The 20,414-nt window shown below is 33.9% G+C and overlaps 1 long non-coding RNA gene and 1 pseudogene across 1 annotated transcript in view; one reads left to right on the top strand and one right to left on the bottom strand.

Annotated features, from left to right (window-relative positions):
- Window positions 1-20,414, top strand: part of LOC147572014 (uncharacterized) — a 217,686-nt gene that overhangs the window by 121,406 nt on the left and 75,866 nt on the right. The gene's annotated exons all lie outside the window — the stretch shown is intronic.
- LOC112859320 (cleavage and polyadenylation specificity factor subunit 5 pseudogene) lies at window positions 1,017-1,758 on the bottom strand (annotated as a pseudogene).

Raw genomic sequence — 20,414 nt, 5'->3', positions numbered from 1 at the left:
CTCTCCTAGGGGCGGGATTCACTGTGGGGTGTTGTGGCCCGTCTTGGCTACTTGCACACTGCCAGGCTTGTGGTTCTGGGTATCAGGCGTATTAGCTGGTGTGGATCGGCAAGGTTCACGGGGGTGGGAGGGGTAGCCTCAGCTCGCTTTTCCTTTGGAGATCCGCTTCGAGAGGGGCCCTGCAGCACCAGGAGGGAGTCAGACCCGCTGGAGGGACGGATCTGCAGAAGCACAGCGTTGGGTGTTTGCGTGGTGCAAGCAAGTTCCCTGACAGGAACTGGTTCCCTTTGGGATTTTGGCTGGGGGATGGGCAAGGGAGATGGCGCTGGCGAGCGCCTTTGTTCCCCGCCAAGCAGTGCTCTATTGTCGGGGCTCAACAACTCTCCCTCCAGTTGTCCTCCAGCCTTCCTGCTCTCTGAGCAGAGCTGTTAGCTTATAACCTTCCAGATGTTAAGTCCCGCTTTCTGTCGGAACACACTCTGTCCGGCCCCTCTGCTTTTGCAAGCCAGACTCGGGGGCTCTGCTTTGCTGGTGGGCCGCCTGTCCGCCCTGGCCCCCTCCCGGCAGTCTGTAGCCCGCACCGCCTCTCCGCCCTTCCTACCCTCTTCTGTGGACCTCTCGTCTATGCTTGGCTCTGGAGAATCCATTCTGCTAGTCTTCTGGCGATATTCTGGGTTATTTAGGCAGGTGTGGGTGGAATCTAAGTGATCCGCAGGACGCGGTGAGCCCAGCGTCCTCCTACGCCGCCATATTCCCACTATTTGTCTATGGTTTTAAAGAATTTTACAAATTAATGTGAAATAAAAAAAATACAAATAGGAAGAAGTCCATGTTCTTTAATTATGTACAAAAAAGTATTAGAAGAACCAAAAGTAAATTAAACATTATCACATTTGTTTTCACCATTCTCTAGTTCTTCATATTAACTTCACTATTCAAATGACAGAAAGTAGGTAGCAATTTAGGGATTGGGAAAGAGATAAAAAAAACCAACAACTTTTTATACCATGTTTTTTCTATACTGTATAGCTGTGCTCATAGAGACAACTTCTTTTACTTTTACACTGTGTGGAAATCCAATTGTATACAAAATTGAACCTGCTCAGAAACGGAGGGAGACTAGAAATGATGGGTCCATAACCTAGAGTACTGTTGTACAGTTTAAACAATGGTGCAGCTACCAGCTTGTAATTTTTAGGGACTGCAAACAAGGCTTTCTCTTGAAGTTGAACCAGAACAGCTCCATCACATTCCTTAGGTTTTCTAATATGTGGAAGAATATATGAATACTAAGGAGGTTCAGTATTTTGCCTCCACCCGTTACCAATGCAGTCATCAATGACCCCATCTTGCAGGACTACATTTTGATAACCCAGTATCCTTTTCATTAAGCATTTGAGTTCTTCAATTTCATCTTCTCCTGGGTTAAGTTCACCACCAGGTAATGTGAAGAAAGTTGTTGCCAGCTGCAGCAGGAACACGTGCAGTAGCAGGTGCTCGTGTACAATCAGGGCCCCTTCTGTAGTCCTTCTCATTCAATTTTATCAGATTCCTCCCTCATGTGCTGAAATGTGGCTGCGACGGAGCTGGCCTTCTCATACAGGGACTCCTTTGTACCAAAAATACAATTGATAAGAGGGTACATGTTGATGGTGAACTCCAGGGTGAGGGGCTTGGTCTGTTGGAAGGACTTGTTGCCAAACTTGTTGATCCCACCCCCCTATGCCAGCCAATTTGTGAACATGTGGGTGGCACCATGGACACGCTGGTGAACTCCAGCACTGGCAGGGAGAGGATATGGGGCAGGCAGGAAGGTTTTCCTGTGCCAGCAGCGGTTATTTGCATCCTCCTCAGCAGATGCTACTGACCTTTAGCATGAGAACACAAGAGGATACTTTGTCTGCCTTAAGGGAGTATAATTTTTCTTGTTGTTGATTTTTCTCAAACTCATAAAATAGCTTCCAGGAAAACCCATGATCTAAAAACCCTGCTTTACATCATATAGAAAGAGAAAGTATCTCCCAGAAACACTTGAAGCGTGGGAAGTTATGTTTCAGTATGCCCAAATATGTTTTACATCTCTCCTTTGCTTGAAATGCACTTCTTACATCAATCACCCTAAACTAAGCCAGCTAGGGACTAATCCTGAAGTTGGTGCTGATGTCTACTTTTCTAAAGTATATGAGCTTTGGAAGAGTGGTAAATACAGAATTTACAATCAGGATAAAACAATAGAAAAGAAGTGTAAATGGACGTGGAGAATGGAAAGAGCAAACATTTTCATAAACTAGAACAACTGTGTACCTTGATACAAAACAGTTTAGTCATTTATGAGCAATTATAATTTTCATAAAACTTTGACTAATCTTTAAAAAATTTAGTTTTGCTAAGGGCTCCTGAGTGGCTCAGTCTGTTAAGCATCCAACTTCGGCTCAGGTCGTGATCTCATGGCTTATGAGTTTGAGCCCCATGTCTGGCTCTGTGCTGACAGCTCAGAGCCTGGAGCATGCTTTGGATTCTGTGTCTCCCTATCTCTCTTACCTCCTCCTCTCACGCTCTCTTTCTCTCTCTTGCTTAGAAATGAATAAAAATTAGAAAAAATACTTTGTTAATATTTTCACTACCATTATTAGTTATTAAAAATGAAATGTATGCTGTATCAGGTTAAATAATTTTGAGATTCATAGAGGTTATAGTTTTGTGCTTTAATTGTCTTACTGCCATATGTGTGCTTGTGTAAACATGTTTCATAATATAAACAAATTTTGTGAGAACAGTTTATTAACACAGACTTTCATAATTTCACAAAGTAAACATCCTTCTGTAGCATTCTTTTGTTTTCATGAAATGATATTTTGTGAACTTTTCTCCATTGTCAATGCATAGGGATTTAAGTCATTAATTTAAAAAAATGTATAATTGTCTTTTTTTTGCCTCAAGGGCTGGAATTATACATTTTAGCAGGAGCATGTGCTAAAAGAAAATAGATTTTTGTGTTTTGTTTTTTTTTAAGTTGACAGTAGGGGAAGGGGCAAAGAATAATGATCACCCTTTATAGATTCCAAGAAATTAGTAAATCCCCAAACCCAGGAAGTGCCTATCAATTACCGCAATTGCAGATGATTAACAAAAGCCCACGTGGAACTAGCTTCATGCTTCACATCTGTTCAGCTATTTATCTCTAACAGCAGAGAATAATGGTTTCCTTTTTCTCTTTTCCTTTAAATATTACACAAGTGCTTTTCATTGTGGAATCTAAATGAGAACTCTGTTCCTGGAGATATAATTAAAAGTTGACAAGGTTGGAGAAAAAGATAAGTATCACTAGAGAGTAAACAGTTCAATATGCTCCATATATTAGTAGCATAGTTTATCCACCATTCCTGTACTGATAGACATTCAGATTACCTATTGTTCTCTGTTAAATTAACAGGATACTCAAAATAAGCATTAATTTATATACCATTAATTTAATGGGGCCAAATGATGTTACTTTTCTACTCCAATATGTATTTCACAAAACACAGAGATTTAAATAGACATGCTATTAAGTGAACCTTACTGTGTAGTAGAATTAGTTATTAATTTTTGAATTACCTTCTGTAGACTGAAATAAATTAGCACATATGAAAACTCTGCGCTGCAATGCTATATTTATTTTACAAGAAGTTGTATTTTTTCCAAAGAAACACTTAAAAATTTTAAAAAATATGTATAGAAATATTCAAGAGAGTGCATATTCCTTTATTTTGTAATATCAGAATAATTGAATATCCTGTTATAATAAACTGAATCTGGCTAATCACTTGTAGCCTTCATTTTTTGCAACAGCTCAGGAGTCTGTCTATTCCTTTGATCAATGTAAATTGTCACATTTCTTTTTATCATGGGTCTACCTCTAGGAGACTATTGTGTTTACATAGCCTCATCAAATTTCCTACATTAAATTTTCCAGAAACTCATACAAAAGATTCTGTATTGTACAAAGTAAATGGCATTCTGATTGCAAAAAATAAGGACTTTAATGCCAAAATATGGAGACACTTTTTTCCCGCTGGGTTTCAGAGGACTGACCACCCTAGGGAGCATGCAGGTTGCTATTATTTATAGAGAGAGGAAGTAACAGTAGTACAATGCTGACTAGGAAATAAAAACAAAACACATAATCTTTCTAAATAAATAATGATTCTAAACTAGTGAAAAGTTCCACAAATCAAATGAACCTTGGAAAGTTGTTTGTTGTTGTTTGTTTGTTTATGCTATTCTTATTTTTAGATATGAGTGTTTTGACACATGTCTCAAACTTTAAAATGATACCATCTGGCAAAAGAAATGAAAGTGCGTCCCCTGGTGTATTTGCACTTTTATTAAGTAAAATAGTGTAAAAGTGTTCATTCTCTTATTTGAAAACAGCAATAACTTTGGTAACAAAAAAATAGTTTTGAAAATTCTACACATTCTTCAATTGTAAACATTTTATGTTCATAGTTTACTGAAATCACCAGAGGGTAATATTCTAGGAGTATTGTATTGTTGAAAGAGTGTGGGATATAGACTTGAGACCTGACTTTGCATTCTGGTTCTCCCATTCACAAATTATGAATTTATCATTAAACTTTTATAATCTTTATTTTGTCACTTCTGAAATGTGAATAATAATACCGATGCAAAGTGCTGTGGAAATGAAATGAGATATTATTAGCGAAAAAAATGCGTATGGACTATAATGGACCAAGTCATTTATCATGCCCTAAAAATGTTTCATAAAATTCATACTACTTTATTTATGATATTCTAAATTAAAAACAACATATCTATCTATCTATCTATCTATCTATGTTATTCTACACCCAACATGTGACTTGAACTCATGACCTCAAGATCAAGAGTCTCATGCTCTTCCAATGAGCGAGCCAGGTGCCCCTCAAAACAACTTTTAGAACAATATGCTAAAGGGGCATCTGGATATCTTGATAACTCAGTCAGTTAAGTGTCTGACTCTTGATTTTGGCTCAGGTCATGATCTTGCATTTCATGAGATTGATCATGGAGCTTGCTTGAGGTTCTTTCTCTCTCTCTCTCTCTCTCTCTCTCTCTCTCTCTCTCTCTCTGTCTGTCTCTGTCCCTCCCCCTCCTTTCTCTCTCTCAAAATAAATAAATAAACTTAAAAAAATAGAACAAGATGCTAAAAGTGATGGTATAAAATACACAAGCATGCACACACACATGCTTGCACATACACACACACACACACGCATGCTGGACTATTACTCAGCCATAAAAAAGAACAAAATCTTATTTGCATCATCACAGATGGATCTAGAGGATATCATGCTAAGTGAAATAAATTAGAGCAATAAAAATACCATATGACCTTACTCATATACAGAATTTAAGAAACAACAAGCAAACAAAGAAAAAATGAGATTAAAAAAAAAAAAAGACTGAAATATAGAGAATAAATTGGTGGTTGTGTTGCCAGAAGGTGTGTAGGAGGGATGGATGAAAAAGGTGAAGGGGATTAAGACCACATTTGTGATGAGCACTGAGTAATGTATAGAATTGTTGAATCATTGTATTATATATCTGAAATTAATATAACACTATATATTATCCTTGAATAAAAAATATTTATTCAGATTGACTAGGAAAAAAGGTAAATGACTCAAATTACTAAAATCAGAAAAGACAGGAACATTTTACTGAATTTAAAGGCATAGAAAGGATTGTAGGAAAATACTATGAGCAACTATATGCCAACAAATTGGAGAAGCTAGAGTAAATGGTTCAATTCTGATAAATACACGAACTCCAAAACGGTCTCAAAAAGATAAAGGTAATCATAATAGATCTCTAACAAGTAAGCAGATTGAATCAATAATTAAAAATTCAAAGAAATACCTCCCAACAAAGAAAAGCAGACAACTGCTGGTGAATTAATCACTGGTAGATTTATACCAATTCTTCATAAACTCTTCTAAAATGAAGAGAGATTAATACTTCCTAACTTATTTTATGAGGTTAGCATTACCCTAAAAACAAAGCCAGATAAAGGTGCTACAAGAAAAGAAAATTACACCAATATCCCTTGTCTATGATATTGATGCAAAAATTTTCAACAAAGTACTACTAATGTGATTTCAGCAGTATATTAAATGGACTATAAAGATGACCAAGTGGGCTTTACACAAAGAAAGCAAGGATGGTTCAACATATAAAAATCTGTCTATGTATTATACTACATTAATGTAATAAAGGAAAAATGCCTGCATGATAACTTTAAATGATGCATAAAAGTATAATTTGTCACATCCATCATGATAAAAACACTCAAAAATGTTTAGAAGAAATCTTTCTCTACATGGTAGAGGTCCACAACTAACCTCATACATAATGGTAAATGACTAAAAGCTTTTACTCTAAGATAAGGAACAAGACAAGGATATCTGCTTTCACCACTGTTATCTGACATAATTATCTGATGTTCTTGCCAGAGTAATTAGGCAAGAAATGTAAAGAAAAGGCATACAAATTGAAAAGAATAAGTAAAATTATTTCTGTTCATAGATGACATGATCTTGTATGTAGAACACTTGAATCCACAAAATATTTCTACATCGAATTTTAAAATTCAGGAAATTTGATAGATGGAAAATGAACTTGCAAAAATGATCTGTATTTCTTATATTAGCAACAAACAATCTGAAAAGGAAATTGAGTAAACAATTTCATTTTCAATAATATCAAAAAGAATAAACTGTTAGGAATAAATGTAACCAATGAGGTACAAGACCTGTACATTGAAATCTATAAAACATTGATGAAAGAAATTAATGGAATAAATTTAATATTAAATATATGCAAGACTTAATATTGTTAAGATGACGCCATGAAAATACAGAATCAATGCAATTCCTGTCAAAATGTCAGAGATGTTTTGCATTAAGATAGACAAACCCTTATAAATTTAATATGGAATTTTAAGGGACCTTGAGTTAGTCAAACCAATCTTGAAAAAAAAATAACAAAGTTAAGCTCATACTTCACAATTTCCAACTTACAAAGGTATAATAATCAAAATCATATGGTAAGGATATCCATATGCACCACTGGAGTAAAATTGACACCACAGAAATATATATATTGCAACTGACATTAGGCAAGGATGCTATAATCTTTCAGTGGGGAGAGTATAGTTTCTTCAACCACTGGTGCTGGGGAAACTGAATATTACATGCAAATAATTAAAATAGACCCTCATCTTATACCATATATAAAAATAAAAATGGATCAAAATACATAAATTTAAAGCTAAAACTATAATCTCGTAGAAGAAAATATAGGGATGAATCTTCATTACCTTGGACTTAGCAATGATTTTTTAAATATGGCCCTAAAAGCATAGGCCAATGGCACTATCAATAGAGTGAAATGACAACCAGAGAAACAGAAAAAAATATTTACAAATCACATTCTTGTGGTAAGGTTTTAGTATATAGAATATGTAAAGAACTCTTACAAGTCAACAACAACAACAAAAGCAAACACTATTATAAAATGGGCAAAGAACCAGACATTTATTCAAAGAAAATGTGAAAATGACCAATAAGCATATGAGAAGATGCTCAGCATCATCAGTCATGAGGGAAATGTTAATCAAAACCACGAGATTTCATGTCATACCTACTAGGATGGATATAACACACAAAAAAGGTAAAATAATAAATGCTGGTGAAGATGTGGAGAAATTGGGACCCTTGTATATCCCTGGTAGGAAAGTAAAATGGCATAGCTACTGTGGAAAATAGTTTGAGAATTCCTCAAAGCATTAAACATAGGATTACCATATGACTCAATAATTTCATTCTTAGGTATATATCCAAAAGAATTAAAAATAGGGATTCAAACTGGTATGTGTATACAAACAATCATAGTAGCATAATTTACAGTAGTCAAAAGGTGGAAACAAACCAGGTGTCTTATCAACCAATGAATAGATAAACAAAATGTGGGATAAACAATATACATTATTATTCAGCCATAAAAATGGATTATGATACAGGCTACAACATGGATGACTCTTGAAAATATTATGCTAAATGAAATAAACCAGGCATAAAAGAACAGATATTGCGTAACTGCACAAATGGGCAAATTCAAAGAGTCAGAAAGTAGATTAGAGGTTGCCAGGAGTGGGGTAAAGGGAAGATGGAATTATTGCTTAATGGGTACAGATTTTCATTTGAAGCGATGACATCGTGAATGTAATTAATGCCACTATAATTTACACTAAAAAATAGTTAAATACGTATACACACCACTATATATAAAATATATAATTAGAGTTACTCCATTTAAGCTTTAATAAGTTAGATTTCTCAAGTTATTTAAAAATGAAAATGGTAGGGTTTTTTTTTTCTTTGCATTCCAGCAGTTTCAAAACCATTATTACAATTGGTAACCAGTTCATAAAACTACTTTAAAGGAGCACTATTTACTTTTGTTTTCATTATTTTCATTCCTAAAATCTCAATTCAGTTTTAATACATCAGTGTGTTGCTAAATGTGAAGGCTATTGTAGAAATACTTTTTAACACATAACTTTACTGCCCTTGAAATAGGAAATGTGTTGTATTGTAATAAAAAGGTAACTTTTCCATTTCAAGAGCAATAGTATCTGAAGGGTCATTTTCTCCATTTGGTTTCATACGCTCATACTGTTGACTTGAACAAGGAATTTCCATTGATTTCAAAAGGGCTGTATACAGAGATAGGCTGTAAAAGGGTTTAGAGCCCATATGAAAACAGGATCGAGTTTTGAGACGATCTGGAATCTGCTTTTGTGGACTCAATCAGAATATGGTTATAGTAACATGTAAAATAAGGTTTATTTTCTCATACGCAAACTGTACCATGATGTCCTGCAAAATAAGCAAAGTTTAAAAAAAATGATTTTCTTAACAGATAGTGAAGTTAAACCTAGCAGTTATTAGGCTAGTCTGCTGTCTCCATATAAGTTTCTTGATTAAAATTAAGTTCAGTAAATACCCTTAATTTTTACATTATGCCTTTATTTCATTCACTAAACTACTTAATGCAGTCACTGAAATGCAAAAGTAAATAAACTATATGGACACACATGGTATAGAACTTAGGTTGAACTACTATGAATATATAATTTATTATTGTATAAGTTTACATTATTTTTATTTACCTTAAAATTTAAAAGTAGTTATTATGAGTTCCACTGCATATTTGTTTCTCAACATTTTTGTGGATAGTTACTTTAGGGAATAAAAGTTGATGAGTAAATGAGTTTACCAAACTTGCATGATACAAGATCCTGTCGTCTGCAAATGTAGTTTTACTTCTCTTCTAATCCCAATGCATTTTATTTTCCCTCACATCATAGGCCAGATTCTTCTATTACAGTACTGTAGTAGAGATGATGTTGAACAATCCTTTCATTGTTTCTGATCATAGAAGGAAAGCATTCAGTCTTTACCATTAAGTATGATGTTAGCTGTAGGTTTTTCCATAGATACCTTTCATGAAGATGAAGAGGTATCCTTCTATTTCTAGTTTTCTGAACGTTCTTATCAGGAATGTATATTAAATTTTACCAAATGCTTTTTCTGTGTCCATGTAGATGAATGTATTGTTTTTGTTTTGGTTTAGTTTATTTTTTGTCAATATGGTGAATTACAAATGGTTGATTTTTGAATATGAAACCAATTTTGTAATCCTGACATAAATCCCATTTAGTTATGATGTGTTATCCTATGTATTATTGCATTTTACTTGCTAATATTTATTAAGAATTTCTACTTCTATTTATGAGGGATATTAGTCCTGTTCCTTCACTCCCCTCAGCTCTCCCTCCCCTCCCTTTCTTTTCCTCCTCTCCCCTCCACCTCCCTCCCCCTCCCCTCCCCTGCACTCCCCCTTTCCTTCCTTCCCCTCCCTTCCCCTCCCTCCCTTTTCCTTTCCTTGTAATGTCTTTGTTGATTTTTTGTATCAGAGTGATGCTGACTTCACAGAATGATCATAAACTTTTCTTTCTCTTGAATTTGTTGGAAAAGTTTGCATAAAATTGGTGTTATTTCCTCTTAAATTTTTGATAAATTTCATTAGTGAGGCCATCTGGTCCTGGAGTTTTCTTCCTGTGAAGGTTTATTGTTTTGTTTTAAGTATTTTATTTTTTGTTTTAATAAGAAAGAGAGAGTGTGTGAGCGGGAGAGAGAGGGGGAGAGGAGGAGGAGGAGGAGGAGGAGGAGGAGGAGGAGGAAGAGGAGGAGGAGGAGGAAGAGGAGGAGGAGGAGGAAGAGGAGGAGGAGGAGGAAGGGGAGGAGGAGGAGGAAGGGGAGGAGGAGGAGAAAGAATCATAAGCAGGCTCCATACTCAGTATGGAGCCCTAGGCAGGGCTGGATCCCATTACCCTGGAATCATAACCTGAGCTGAAATTGAGAGTCAGAAGCTCAACCCACTAAGCCAGTCAAGCATCCCTCCTATGAAGGTTTTTAACCACAAATTCAATTTCATTAATAGATATGGAGCTATTTAGGTTATCTATTTTTTATGGATGCTCTTTGGTTATTTCTGTCTCACAAGGATTTTGTCTATTTTATCTGAATTGACAAATTTATTGACCTAAATTTGTTTTTAATATGCCCTTATTATCTAAGTAGTATCTGTAGAAGCAGTAGAGATACTTTATCTTATTTTTATATTAGAAATTTTTTTCATATCAGTTTATTATCAGTTTGAGTAGAGTTGTTGATTTCATTGATCTAAAAACAATGTTTGGTACTATTGGTTTTCTCTGTTTTGTTTTCTCTTGTTTTCCTCTTTGATTTTTATTGATCTATTTTCATTGTTTTGTGGATTAATCTTCTTGTAATGTGTCAAAGTGGTAACTGAGGTCACTAAAGTGGCATCTTTTTTTTCTAATATAGGTGTTTAATATTATAAATTTCCCTCTAAATATGTTTTATATGCATCCCAGTAATTTCTATTTATATATGAATGTAATTCAAAGTACTTTTTCTTTCTTTCCCCTTCTTTCGTACATAATTTTAATATAAGGGAGTGTTTAGTTTTCAGTTATTTGGGGATATTTCAGGTATCTCCCCATAGTTGTTTTCTAACTTAATCCCATTATAGTTAGAAAAATATGTTGTCTGACTTGAACCCTTTCAATCTTATGAAGCATGTTTCATGACCAAGAAAATGCTTTAACTTGGATTTTTGTTTCTCCATGCACTTCAAATAATATGCATTCTGCTTTTGTTGGGTAGAATGTATTGGAAAGTTTATTAAATCAAGTTGTTTGATAATGTTTTTAAAATCTGATATAGTGATACCGATTTTCTGTCTACTTGTTATGTCCCTTATTGACAGAGGTATACTGAAATCCTCTTAGAATTTTACATTTGTCTGTTTCTCCTTGTACTACAACAGATTCTGCTTCATGAATTTGCTGCTTGTTTTTAGGGGCATATATGATTAAGATAGTTTTGTTTTCTTGATAAATTCATACCTGATTTTGATAACATTACCTTATTTTTCTCTGATAATGTGATTTGCCAAAAGTTGTATTTTTTCTAGCATCAGATAGCCACTTCAAGCTTGGCATGGAATACTTTTTTTTTATACATTGATTTTTTTTATTGTAGTAAAATATACATAACAAAATTTACCATTGTAACTATTTTTAACTGTAAAATTAAGTACATTCACAGTGTTTTATAAGCATTATCAATATTCATTTATAGACCTTTTTCATCATATCAAACTGAAACTCTGTACTCATTAAAAAATAACTCCCCATTCTCCACTCCCTCAGCCTTTGGCAAAGCACTGTTCTATTTTTTGTCTTTGTCCGTTAATTTTTGACCTATTTGTGTCTTTATATATAAAGGGGATTTTATGAAGGAAGTATAGATTTAAGTCTTACTTTGTTAATGTGATATGATAATCTCTGCCTTTCAATTTGAGTGTTTTTACTTCTAAATTTAATATGATTGTAGATATCCTTAGGTTTAAATGTATCATTTTGTGTTCTTTCTTACCCATTTTAATTTTTCTGTCCTTTTTCAGATTGAGTGTTTATATGATTCCATTTTATATTATTTGTTGGATCTTAAACAGAAAAGTGACTTATAGTTTTTAAAAGATCACTCTGGCTATGGGGAAAGGATTGATTATGGACAGCAAGAGTGGAAAGAAAGGAAATTAGTAAATGCTTACTCTGAGATGGTTTGGGTGAAGTCGTTTCTTTACTTGCTTTTTTGTTTGTTTGTTTGTTTGTTTGTTTAAATAGTGGAAATAAGAGCTCTGTTTAGGTCATATGATCTCTGAAGTAATGGCCAGGAAGCCAAATCAAATAATTCTATATACACATCTGATGATGGAACTTAATGCAAAAGTCACTATTAGAAATGTACAATTGATGTCAACAAATATATAGATAGCAATGAATTCTATTTAAATCCATAGGACTGATTATACAATCTTGGGACACAGTAAAGAGAAAAGATAAAGTCTCTGACCTAATCTGGGCAACTATAACATTTATATTTCGTCATATAAGGAGATTAAAGAGGAGCAACCAGCAAGTAGAAAAAAACCACAGATGAATATGGTGTCATCGATGACAAGGAAAGCTGCATTTTTAAAAAGAAGAAAGTGTTCAATTGTGAAAAATTCTGCCTAGAGGTCAATTAAAATGAGGACATAGAAACAGCTATGGATAACATATATGGGACCACTGGTGATGTGATAAGATTACTATCAGTAGAGTAATTTGGACAAAATCAGTTTTGAGTGGGATGAGGAAATTGGGAGTTAAAGAAGTGTAATTTAGTGACTATAGATAATGGGTAAGTCTAACAAGAGATTATCTATAGTTACTATAGATGATGGGTAAGTGTAACAAGGGAAATAGTGTTGCACAGAGGGTAATGTGTGGTGAATGGAAGTTGTGGCCCTGATCTTAGTTTTCTTAGTTTTTGTTGTGTGTTTGCAATGCGTGAGCACAAGAGCATAGTTATATTCAAGAAAGAGAAATAAATTAATAATTCATAAGGAGAAGTGAATCTTACAATAGCAGGTACTTGTGAGGTACAAACATGTGGGATCTAGGGTATAGGTGGAAGAACTAGCCTTTAATGGGAGAGGAGCTACCTTGACCACTGTAATTGGAAGAAATGCAGGTGGACCCAGGTTAGATAAACATATAGATGCATTGGTATGAAAATATAGGGGTTCGTGATTGATTGCTTTGATATTCGTAAGGAAGTTTGAGACAATGCTTTTACCTCTTGCAGGTGAGGAGTCACAGTGAGTAGAATTGGAAGTTGGAGGTGTGAAGAAAAGATACCAAGCAGTTGCTTTGGAAATGAGACAAAGAACATGCTAGCAAAGTGTGGGAGAGATTTTGGGTACTGTTGAGAGCCTACCTATATGAACTGAAAGAGAGACCATGGCCATGTGATTTTTCTCAGACAATATTCAACATTTAACCTGGCTCAAGCACCATATAGTTAACAATTCAATTAGAAACATCTTTGGAATTTTGCTACTTTATATACAGAGAGGAGTAAGAAGGGACAAGGTTTTAAGAGAGCTTGTGATGGGTTAATTACACTAATGGTAGAGTTAGTATATTCAAGGTCCCAAAGAGGCACATAGTCAGATGTCCTTCCCTTTTAGTTATTTGATGATGGATATTTATAGAGTGATGAGAGAACTTTTGCATTGATGGCTGAAATTGACAATCCGGTCTAGTGGAAAATATAGTATACTGGTAGTCATAGTATTAATAGGAGCAAATACAATAAAAATAATAGCTAATATTTATTTAACACTTCTATGTGCAAAGTATTACACTAAGCCCTTTACCCACTAAATTTCTAAGCTTGTTTATCCATATTATTTTCACAAAATCTCATGATGTATTATTATTGTACTCTTGTTTTTTTGTTTTTGTTGTTTTTTGGTTTTCTTTCTTTTTTTAATAGGAAAACTAAGACTGAAAGAGATGAAATGACTTGCTGACGGTCAAAAAGTCTGTAAAATACAGATTAAATTAGAAAAGACTCTCAATCTGGGGACCACGAATACTTTGCTATTCTGTTGCCAGAGAGCTGGGTTACAACTGTGGCTCTGTTATTGCTTGGTTTTGTGAGTCTGAGGTCACATTACTTTGTTTCCATTTTCTCATTTGTATTGTACTAAATGCTATATCACTTTGTCTCTAATTTGATCTTTAGTTTTTGGGATGTTGTCCTAAAAATTTCTAACTAGGGGCATTAAAAAAAATCCATCTAACTACTTTGGCATATGCAGGTGACACTTTAGTTAATGTTTTGTGATTACTCTTTAAAATCACTATTAGATCTCATATTTCACTACAATTATTGATAATACAAATCGTGTACCTGTGTAAAGGTATGATTCTTTACTATCATAAACATGTTTTCCCCTCATTTTAATAGGATACTATGCCTAGTGCTCTCACCCAAAAATAATTTGTATAATCATTACAAATAATGAAGAGCTATTTAAATTATAGTGGCTAAGTTTACACTCAAAATACTTACTGATTTCAACATAGTTTTGAATAAGACACAATTCATATAATAATAAATCAGCATAATGTTTGCATAATATGAGGTTGGTTGGTGCCAAAAGTTCTTGAATTACATATGTAGTGTGTTATATAATTTGTTGTGTGACACACAAAAGCACTAGATTTTGGGTCAGAAATTAATTAGAAATGCTGAACAATTGTAGAAGTAAGGGCAGTGATTTGTTCTAGAGAAAGCATCATAAATAAAACCAATCACATGCATTTCTAAATCTTCTTATACAACTCCAGTCCTGATTATTATATATAAATATTATTATATAAGTTAATATCAATATTTTCATATTAGCATTATATATACATTTTCCCCCTTCTGCTTTGATCATTACTAAAATGCCAGGAACTCAGTGCAGCTCACAGTGCCTTTTAATTTTTTTTTTTTTCAATGTTTATTTATTTTTGGGACAGAGAGAGAGCATGAACGGGGGAGGGTCAGAGAGAGAGGGAGACACAGAATCGGAAACAGGCTCCAGGCTCTGAGCCATCAGCCCAGAGCCCGACGCGGGGCTCGAACTCACGGACCGCGAGATCGTGACCTGGCTGAAGTCGGACGCTTAACCGACTGCGCCACCCAGGCGCCCCATCACAGTGCCTTTTAACTCTCCAAGTTATAGTAGAAAGTACATAAACTTAGGTTATTGTATTTATTCACACTTTGATTCCCCAGAAATTGTCATAATATTGTGTGTGAAGGAATAAATGTCTTGCCTCTCAATTGCATGAGGTTCATGATTTGGGGTTATAACTTACTACTTTGGCACATCTGCTCACTTTTAAAACAGAGTCATGAAGACTAGAATCTCTACAAATTGTGCATTGCTAATGTCCTTCAAACAAAAATGGACTTGGAAGAGTAAATTCTCTTTACCTTGGTTGAAAGTTTCTAATAAATGTTATTAATAGAATGTCAGGGCTACATATTCAGGTAAAATACTTATGTCAAGTGGAATGTATGTGAGTGCAACAGAGCTTAGGTGTGACTGAGATTCTCCATTTCCTCCTTATGTCTCTGAAATATGTTTTTGCCTGCAAATCATATAGAAAGTCTCAATAGCTAGGTAGCTAGATAAATAATAGGTATACTTTAGAAAGGTGTGATTATTCCATTCAAATTGATTTCAGTAAATCATAAAACATTAAGTTTAATTACTAAAATTTATTGTCTTCTCAGAGGTAAAAGCGATGTGTTTAATTTGTACCCACATTGACATTAAACTGTGCCCAAGATGACCTACTATGCAGAATTTGAATACAAAAATATAAATTATGAATTAATAGCTTTATTGCTAGATCATATGTACAGTATTATATAAATATATGTATATATGTGCATATGTATCTATGCACACTTGGGTGTGATGTATCAGGTTTGTGAGTTTTCATGATATAGAGACTATGAAGTTTGTCAGACAATGTGAATCTCATTTAATCATGTATACTAGGAAATAAATTTTTTAAAATGACTTATTTTTACATTGTTCTGGTTTAGAGAAAATTGTCCAAAGTGATTTGTGAGTATAGTTATATTGAAAGACAAATTCTACATATTTCATAGAGCCCTAAATTCCAGAATGTTAATTTGTGTCAAAGAGCAAGAGGTGTATGGAGAATTCTATCTGGAGAGAAAAGATGAGGCTAACTGATGTTATGGCTCAACTCACTTAATCAGATCTAAGTAACATTAGTATTTGTAACTTTGACATATCTAATACTGGTGGTGATTTCACGACTATACATAGCATAATACTCATAATTTTGAATAACCATAGAACTTAAGAGAACTTGAGAAATTATTTTGTTCTACTTTCCTTCAGGAAATTATTTATCATTCAAGAATCATATTTACCTTCACCTTTTCTTTTAGGATTGTCTCCAAGGTCTCTTAGAATTTATTACAGAATGCAAAAATCCTTATTACATATGCAAGTATATTTCTTATATTTTCAATAATTTTTAAACATATCAAGAATTTTGGAAGAATCCAGCTGGAAATATATCTAATGTATTTCACTAAACAATATGAAAATTACTTCCAGCACTAAATACCTAGATGAGAAAAAGGTTTTATTTAGATACCAGCTAACTATTATTTATACGCTATATAAGCTCTATAAGCTAACTTTTATTTAGATACCAGCTATCCGAGTACATACTCGGGATAGTCCAGCACTACCATCTTATAAACCTTTGAATATTTATTTCATATTTTTTCAAATGTAAAAGATAAAATACAATAATAAAAGCAGCATAAATGCGATCAATTTTAATAAAGATGGTGACTAAAAACTAGATGTTTTCATTTCTAGGTGATTGTATGTATTAATAAGTGTTGACATAGAAACATGGAGATGGACACTTTGTCAATCAAACTAGAATTCACAGCAACCGTAATGTCCTTACCATAATGGGTCTGCTAAGCAGGGACTCTGTGTGTGGCTATGAAGATTTTGCACTTCACCACGGCAGACAATATTATTCATGTAGATTACAATCTGATACAGTATGTCAGGTGGCAGCAAAAGCACTGGTGACCACAGATGGCTATGCTGTGGACTCCACATCTTTTAGAGAGGGAGCAGTTGCTCTCAGTAGCTGTGGGCTTGATGGGTTGAAGCTCTTTACAAATGAAATATATCTTTGTTTGGTGTCTTTGAGCACAGGTAATGACAGATTTGTTGTAGGCTTCAAAACAAGTAGGAATTTGATCTTGGCAGCAGAAAAAAAGTGTCTTTATTTGGATAAAGTATAACTCTCCTGCTGATTTGAAATAAGAGTTAACTCTCCTATGTCCAGGGGTTTCACATTTCTTAGAAAGCCAGGGAAGTAAATACATGGCAGCTGATATAAAATGTGAGATTAAGTGGACATCAGTGAGCTTAAAGTGGGGAGAATTTTTACTTACGTTGTCCATTTATTATATTTTTTTATTCAGAAATACGTAATTTGTTATGTTTGACTTTGGGTCACAATAGTAGGTATATAAAATTTTGGCTGTGAATTGTTAAAAATAGACATTTTAGGTGACACTAGAACCAAAATTTTTGTCCTTATTCTTTTTCTTCTTCTTCTTCTTTTTTTTTTTTTTTTTGACATGCTTTATGAAGAACACATTTGGGAGATTCATTTGAACTCAAATAGAGCATAGTTGTCGTATTCTAATCACTAGTGTCATTGTGATTTCAGAAATTCAGATAATAAATATGTGGTATAGTTTATAAAGACACAGAACTGAATGGAGAAGACCTATTTTATGAGGGAAGGCCATATTTTGGGACCAATTAAAGTGTAATCCATTTTTAAAATCTTTTAGAAAAGGTCTTACATTTGGCATACTTTGAAACTAGAAATAAGGTTTTATAAAAAACATCTCAAGGGGAAACAGTTGTAAAATCAAACACAAACAAAAAACTCCAGAGCAAAATGGATTTTGACTTTTTAACTCAGAATACATGCTGAAGGAATAAAGGAATAGCTATAGATCTTGGTGTTTTGGCTAAACAGAAAATAAAATAAAATTGAAATAATAACTATCTAGATATTCTAAAAGGTTATATTAGGAAAGAGGGCTAAAGTCACTATTACAAAAACATGGAAGTTGAGAAGGGTCCAAAAAGAGGTTATAGCAAGAAGAAAGGAATGGTTTGTGGATCTCTGAGGAACCTTAGATTCAAGAAATTATAGAGAGACCCTTATCCACAACATGGGGGTAAAAAGCTGATGATTGAGAAATCTATACTGGATGGTTACACAATAATTTAAACAGGGGTGGGGAGAGATTACCTATTAGATCACACTAAATACTTAGGCAGTGTTAGATGAGTTTCAGGATGACATCATTATTTCAGGAGGAAGGAAGAACATGGCATGTTCCCTAAGGGAACATGTCTAAGAAACTTATGGAGTTAGGACTCTAAAGAAAGTTATAGTTGAGAAGAGAAAAACCAAACTGGAGACAGGCAGGACAACAATAAATGTAATTCAGGCGTGTGTTTGATTTACTCTGATGGCATGGAAACAACTGTGTGTAATAATAAATCTACTCAGGTAGGTGAAGATAGAGAGGATCTGTTTGAATAATAGATTTTTTTTTGACCTAGAAATTATTGACTTCTTATCTTACACTGTGAGTAACCTTACATGAAAAAGGAATGTATTCAGAAAGCAAAAAGTCTGAGTTTGAAATAAAGTGAAAACAAATGGTAGACACATGTAATTAAGGAAGTGAGGTTGGTTGCACAAGTATCAGAAAAATAAATGGATACACTTAACTAGGCTAAAAATGTTTAAACTCAGCAGCCTCTATTTGAGGAGAGTAGGGGAATAATGAGAACACATGAAGGAAGTGTATTGATCTTCAATGGATCACTGGGGTTATAGAATTTGAAGAAAGCTTTTTTCGTGTTTATAAGGAATAAAGCCTTATTCGTATTTCACTTTTTGTTGCATTGGGGAACACATTCTGAACAGCAATAATTATTAACAGTTATAGCATACTTCATTGCTGTTTTCTTAGTATTAGCATATCTCTACCTTTTGAACCTTAAATATCATTTTGGCTATTTTTATGAGAAATATATTCCTCACTTAGCTACATAAGTACATATATGCTTTAATATTTTATGAGAATTTCTTTATTAGATGTGGGTAATGGATTTAATTGACGGTTTTTTTTTTTTTTTAGTATTTGTTGAAATCATAAGTTCTATTGGTATTTCATGTTGATATTTATACAAAAATTAATCCTTAGGTATCCTAGGTTCTTGAGCTAAGGAAATAATATTTAAATATGGTAAATTCTTCTTTTAAGGGATTGTTCTTTTTTACATGCTAATACTTTATTTATGAATTTAATAAAAACATTCATATATGGGAATTTAAATATCAGGTTTTGTAAAATCCAGTGCCAGTGAACCATTATTCTTGAAAGTATTTGTCAAAAACAAGGCTTTGTAGTTAAATAGATACTATAAATATGCTGCTTTATAAAATCTTTTTCAGAATATACTATGTATTCACACATTAAAGCCTTTGGAAATTAATCCATGTAATCCCCCATTAAAGAATTCACTTATTTTGTCTATTTTTTTCTATTTTTTTTGTTATTTGTCTAGCTTACTGTTTGAACACATCTCTCTCTTCTCTAAGATATGTATGTGTGCTAGTCAGAATTAGGATCCTCATGACTTTTGCCCCTTAGTCATGGCTTTGAATATGTTACATTACATGGAAACAGGGACTTTGTAGATATAGTTAAATTTAGTAATGATTTGACCTTAAAATAGGGAGATTATCCTGTTAGGTCCAATGTATTCACAGGAGCTATTAGAAGCAAAGCTGTCTCTCAGCTCTGAGGAGAGAAGATGTTAAAAGAAGTATGCAAGAGTACAAGTCAGAGAGATTCAGTGTGCTCCTGCCAGATTTGAAAATGGAGGGGGCCACAAATCAAGGGATATGGGAAGTCTCAAGAAGTTAATAATGACCCCTCAAGAAGTTAATAATGTTACTTCCCTGGTCAAGGGAAGGAAGACCTTAAACTTACAACCACATGGAATTAAATTCTACCAAAAACCTGAAAAAGTCTGTATGTGAATTCTCCCCTAAAGTCTCTGTACAATAGTTCAGATTGGCCAACATTTTGATTCGAGCCTTATGAGATCCTAAGCAGAGAACCCATTTGAGCCCATTTGGACTTCCAACACACAGAACTATGAAATAATAAAGTTTAAAGTTCCTAAATCTGTAGTAATTTGTTAGGACAATAGAA

This window comes from Puma concolor, chromosome F2 (genome assembly GCF_028749965.1).
Source record: "Puma concolor isolate L17-30 chromosome F2, mPumCon1.1.hap2, whole genome shotgun sequence".
Taxonomy (NCBI): domain Eukaryota; kingdom Metazoa; phylum Chordata; class Mammalia; order Carnivora; family Felidae; genus Puma; species Puma concolor.
This window is presented reverse-complemented; position numbering and strand designations above follow the sequence as displayed.